Source organism: Tupaia chinensis, unplaced genomic scaffold (assembly GCF_000334495.1).
Source record: "Tupaia chinensis unplaced genomic scaffold, TupChi_1.0 Scaffold144450_1, whole genome shotgun sequence".
In the NCBI taxonomy this organism is placed as follows: domain Eukaryota; kingdom Metazoa; phylum Chordata; class Mammalia; order Scandentia; family Tupaiidae; genus Tupaia; species Tupaia belangeri.
This window is the reverse complement of record NW_006204309.1, coordinates 242,850-248,849: the sequence shown is the minus strand read 5'-3', so window position 1 is coordinate 248,849 and position 6,000 is coordinate 242,850. Positions and strand designations below refer to the sequence as shown.

General features: G+C 44.3%; 1 long non-coding RNA gene and 1 pseudogene across 2 annotated transcripts in view; one reads left to right on the top strand and one right to left on the bottom strand.

The window, feature by feature from the left end:
- Nucleotides 1-6,000, top strand: part of LOC102500032 (uncharacterized) — a 34,244-nt gene that overhangs the window by 13,809 nt on the left and 14,435 nt on the right. Inside the window, exons 1-2 of one of the 2 annotated variants that reach the window (XR_001369645.1) lie at nucleotides 3,653-3,695; nucleotides 5,155-5,324. This is a non-coding gene — a long non-coding RNA (uncharacterized LOC102500032). Of the gene's footprint in view, nucleotides 1-3,652; nucleotides 3,696-5,154; nucleotides 5,325-6,000 lie in introns of those variants that run through there. The other variant, XR_337161.2, reaches the window with a different exon arrangement.
- On the bottom strand, nucleotides 390-741 carry LOC102498761 (60S ribosomal protein L35 pseudogene; annotated as a pseudogene).

The window sequence follows — 6,000 nt, the reverse complement described above, 5'->3', positions numbered from 1 at the left end:
CGGGACACGAACCGCGGTCGACTACGTGGGAGTCCAGCGACATAGCCATTACGCTAACTGCTGGTTCCCACAATTTTTTTAAAAAGAATTATTTTAACTTTATTTATTATTATTGTTACTTTCCAGTTTGATCAGACAGAGAGAGAGAGGGAAAATGAGAAAGCAAACCACCAGATTCAGGACTTGAACCATGGTTGGCCATGTGGGAGTCCAGCACCTTAAACCACCACGCCACCAGCCGGCCCCACAATGACAAATATTAAGTGACGATATCACCACACACCTATAAACCTCTTACAGATGGTTTATGGCATGATACACTAACATTGCCATACTTTTGTTTTGTTTTGTTTTGGCCAGCCAGTTCTGTGTTTTATTGAGGCCTGTGCTCAGGCCTTGATGGCGAACTTGCGCAGCGGGTACGGCCGCTCCTTCCGCTACTTCTTCGTCTTCAGGCTCTCCTCGTGCTTGTTGAGCCGCCGGTGCATGGCACGGGTCTTCCTGGGCCGCAGGTCCAGGGGCTCATACTTCTTGCCGTTGTAGAATTTGCTGAGGTTTTCTTTCTGAGTCTGATTGATGACGGTGAGAACACCGGCAATAGATTTGCGTACAACTTGGACGCAGCTCCGCCTGTCACTTTGGCGACGCCAGCTGGGACAGCTCCACCTTCAGGTCGTCTAGCTGTTTCAACAGCTCCTCTTTCTTCTTGCCCCGTAAATCCCGAGCCTTAATTTTGGCCATAGCTGCCCAACGCTGCTGCACCGGTGCCTGCTCGGATGGAAAGAGCCATTACCTTATTTTTGACAATTAACTTTTTTCTCCAACTGAAGAAATTTGGGACCATTTGAACAGCAAAAGGAATGATGATGCCATTTAGACCACACTAAATTTAAAAATATTTCAGTGAATGGGGAAGGTTTCTTTATAGAAGAATGGTAGATAATAGAGAATATCTTAGAATTAGAAAGTCCTCAGCTCTCTGCTCCTCCCCGTTCGACAGACAGCTGCGTCCTCCTGTGCAGTGCCAGCCGCGTCCTGGAGACACAATGGTGAAGGTCGGAGTAAACGGATTTGGCATATTGGGCGCCTGGTCACCAGGGCTGCCTTCAGCTCTGGCAAAGTGGATGTCGTGGCCATCAACGACCCCTTCATTGACTTGAACTACATGGTCTACATGTTCTAGTATGATTCCACCCATGGCAAGTTCAAGGGCACCGTCAAGTCCGAGAAGGGGAAGCTTGTCATCAACGGGAAGTCCATCACCATCTTCCAGGGGCGAGATCCCGCCAACATCAAATGGGGTGATGCTGGTGCGGAGTATGTTGTGGAGTCCACCGGTGTCTTCACTGCCATGGAGAAGGCTGGGGCTCACTTGAAGGATGGGGCCAAAAGTGTCATCATCTCTGCCCCCTCTGCCGATGCCCCCATGTTTGTGATGGGCGTGAACCATGAGAAGTATGACAACTCCCTGAAGACTGTCAGCAATGCCTCCTGCACCACCAACTGCTTGGCCCCCTGGCCAAGGTCATCCACGACAACTTCAGCATCGTGGAGGGACTCATGACCACAGTCCACGCCATCACTGCCACCCAGAAGACTGTGGATGGCCCCTCACAGAAGCTGTGGCTTGATGACCGTGGGGCTGCCCAGAACATCATCCCATCATCCACCGGCCAGCATCCATCGGGCTGCCAAGGCTATGGGCAAGGTCATTCCAGGGCTGAACGGGAAGCTCACCGGCATGGCCTTCCGTGACCCCACCCCCAACGTGTCGGTCGTGGACCTGACCTGCCACCTGGAGAAAGCTGCCAAATACGATGACATCAAGAAGGTGGTGAAGCAGGCATCGCAGGGCCCCCTGAAGGGCATCCTGGGCTACACTGAGGACCAGGTCATCTCCTGCGACTTCAACAGCGGCACCCACTCCTCCACTTTCGATGCTGGGGCTGGCATTGCCCTCAATGACCACTTTGTCAAGCTCATCTCCTGGTATAACAATGAATTTGGCTACAGCAACAGGGTGGTGAACCTCATGGTCCACACAGCCTCCAAGGAGTAGAGCTCCCGATCACCAGCCCCAGCATGAGCACGAGGACGAGGCCCTCAGCTGCTGGGGAGGCCCTGTTCCCGCTCAGTCCCCACCACACTGAGAAGCTCCCCTCCTTGCCCCCTGCAGAAGTGAGGGGTGAGGAGCCCCCCTTGTCACGAACCATCAAAAAAGTACACTGTACCAGCCAAAAAAAAAAAAGTCATCATATTGTGACATTCACCTACCTTGCCCAGGGGTGATGAAATTTGTAGACTGTGGCCAGGGAACAGACTAGCCCATGATTGCATTCCACAGGTTTATTTATTTTTAATTTTATTCATTAATTTTTTTGGAGAGGTTTTTGCTATAGGGTGCATGTGCTCACCAGAAAGACAGAGAGAGACAGAAAGCGAGAAATCACCCCCCGGGGGGATGGCCACACCGCAATCCCTTCTCCTCTTGGAATCTTGGGCATGCACGCACACGTGCCCGGCGTGAGTTTAAGCCACCGGATCCAGGACTCATGGGAGTCCAGTGACATAGCCTTTATGCCAACTGCTGGTACCCCACAGATTTATTTATTACTTAAAAAAGGAAAATGAATTTAGAGAGAGATGCCAGTTAAAACCTCAACCATATGCCATACGCAGTTGAAGTTTATCTAAATGGGGTTTTGATGAAATGTTTGATCTGAATCTAACCAGAGAAACTGGTCTGACAAATCCCGACTATGGGATATTTTACAGGACTGTTGTGGCTGGCACACTTCAAAGGACTCCAAGAGGAGGGTGTTGGTGACCATGTTGTGATGCTTCCCCTCCACTTGCATGACTCTGTGGTAGTTGGGTGATATGTACCACAGAGGCACACACCTACTGCCGCCTGTGCTATGCGGAGGGATGGTCCCCTTCCAGGTTTGTGTAAAAGGGAAGAACAATGGGAAAACATCTTTTCTAAATGTAATCTGTATGTTATTAGAATATATTTCAATGCCTTGTTGAAATCTTTACTTTTAGTTTTCTATACTCATGTATTTTTCTCTCACAGTCCATTTTACCTCATGTTTGTAATCAGTAAGATCTGAGTATTATGATGTTTTTATCACATGATTCCAATAAGTACAAACTTGTTTTATTTTACAAAATGGATAATGGATAACCTGAGTACAGAAAATAGTATTTTCTATATGGAAGCATTCCACTCTTTGCAAGCTCCTGAATTCTAATTTTTGCTGGCTAGTGCACTATATCTTTAATAATCAGATTTATTGAAATATTCTTTTAAGTTTTTTTTCCCCTAGATGTAAAGATATAAAGCTTAAAGCTCTTGAAAGAGAATGAAACACATTTCAGCTCTGCTTATCACTTGGAATATCTAGTTTCAGCCAAAACTCACATGTCATACTGAAAGAGCAAACAGGAGATGTTGTCTTTTCTTGAGGAAAGACTTCTTTGCAGTTAAACTGCTCCCTGAGTGTTTGGAGCCCACAGATAATGCAGTTTTTCCTTTTCTTGTAGGATGATTCTTGTTAGAGAGGTCATACAGGAGAAGAATTGAGAAATGTAACTGACACCCTTGCCTGGGAGGAATTCTACAAAGTGTCTGAATTTTATCTGTTTGTTCCTCTGCCCTCGGGGATGAGTGAGAGTTTGCGTCTCCTATTCTGGTTAGCATGCATCTCCTGTCTGGGCATTTGGCAAAATATGACTCATTCTCTGACCTTGTTCTTAATGCCTTGATATATTTTCCCACATTCCAGAGGGAAAAATACGAATACTGCTGTAATGTAACAGTGTAAGGGGAAAAAGATGTGGTCTGGGCACAGTGAATGGAATTTCAGTCTTTTAAAACTTTATTGGCAGTGTAAAATTTACATATGTTCTGGAGTCACATAGACCTGAGTTTAACTTCTAGCTTTGCTAGTTACTAGCTGAGTGACATTAGTCACTCAATTTAACTGCTTACGACTCAGTTTCTTCATTGTAAGATCTAATAATACAATTTTTTTAACTAAGTAAGTTTTAATCAAAATGCACATTCTAGCATACAGTAAGCTCTCAACAAATGAAATTGTTACTAACATTTTGCCTGGGAAAGAAAATAAGGAACAAATAATATAAATATCTTGTTAAGTATAGGGGAAGGATTTTTTGCGGACAAAATGTTTAGGATGGAATTTTCGAGTGGTGTGTCTTTCACCAGATTTACCTTGCTGGTATTAAAGAACGCATGTTCTTAAACCAGCATAAATTAATAAACAGGATTCAATGTAATTAGGGAGCGTTTCATATTCTCTGCAGTCATTTGTACACCAACACCAATGCTTGCTGCATTCTCACACCACTTATCACATTATTTTCTTGATATTTTTCTTTGAATCGATTCACCTGTTCAAAACTTTACTGAAGTGTCAGTGAAGCAACATTATCTATAAAATCATGGGTTTGTTGTGCAAGTTATGTTTTTCTAATGCTCTCTAAAGGGAATAGCTTAAACACCTTTTACCTGTACTCCTGTACCTATAGTCTATAATTATCTCAAGTACTTCCAGTGCTACTACTGCACTTTGGAAAACACTGATATATGTTGTTCTCCTCATTCCTCATAATAGTTATATGAGGTAAACAGGGCTGGAATAATGATCTCAACTTCAAAGAGGAGAAAATAAGGTTCATAGATCATAGTTGATAAATTGCCTGGTACTTCATGCTGTGTATCAACCCGATGCTCCTACTGTGACACCAACTCTTTGGAGGGATGCAAACTTAGAACTAAAAGTAAAATTTTATATATTGAAACCTGACTAGTTTGGGCTCTTGTACTAAGACAAATATAGACCAGATACAAAAAAAAAAAAAAAAAAAGTGAATAAATGAGAGCCAGTAAGTAAATAAAACAGATGAACAGCGGAAACAGTGGATCATGTTTGTGGTAGCAACTTCTCCAATAGCTCCTGATTATCTCAGCTGCCTAATATCCATGGTAACCCCCTCCACTTGAATAGCTTGCTTCTAACCAACAAAATATGAAAGCCTTGAGAAGATGTTACTGCCCTAAGTTTGTAAAAGATGGTGCCTTTCATCTTGATATAAGACTCTCTCTTTCACTTTCTCTCTCTTTCACAGGCTTTGATAAAATACGCTGCGATAGGAGAGAGGCTCAGAGAGCAAAGGACCTGAAGGCAGCCTCTGGTTAACAGTAAGCAATGAATGGAGGCCCTCATTTCAACATCCCTTGAGGACCTGAGTCCTGTTAGCAGTTGCCTGTGTTAGACTGGAAGCAGACCCATTTCTAGGTGAGCCTTTGAATGTCCACCAGCCTTGGTGGACACCTTGACTGAAGCCTTGTCAGGGACTTTGAAGAAGGGTCTCAGAATCCTGATCTGGGGACCAGCAGCTGGCGTAATGGCTGTGTCACTGGACTCCCATGTAGTCGACCGCGGTTTGAGTCCTGGACCCAGTGATTTTAATTCACGCCGGGCGCATGTGCATGCGTGCCCAAGATCCTGAGAGGAGAATGGAGGAGTGGGGATTGCGGTGTGGCCATCTCCCCGGGGGGGGGGTGATTTCTCACTTTCTGTCTCTCTGTCTCTGTCTTTCTGGCAAATGCATGTGCCCTATAACAAAAAACACCTCTCCAAAAAAGAAAAAAAAAAAGAATCCTGATCCATAGGTATTTAACCTCAGTTTTTAAGTTGTAGGAGGGTAAATTGTTATTCAGCAATACAGGAATGGGTAAGTCTTCAAAAAGTTTGTCTCAAATGAATATATATAGAAGACTTAATGTTGAGTGAAATGAGCAAAACTAAAAAAAGAAAAATTATTATTTATTTGTTGTGATTGCAAGCTGCAGAGTCCAAGTCTTGAACCACAGTCAGTCATGTGGGAATCTAGTGTTGTAATCACTCCACCACCTGCGAGCTCGTGAGCCAGACTTTGAAAGATACACATTGCGTATTCCTACTCAACTTG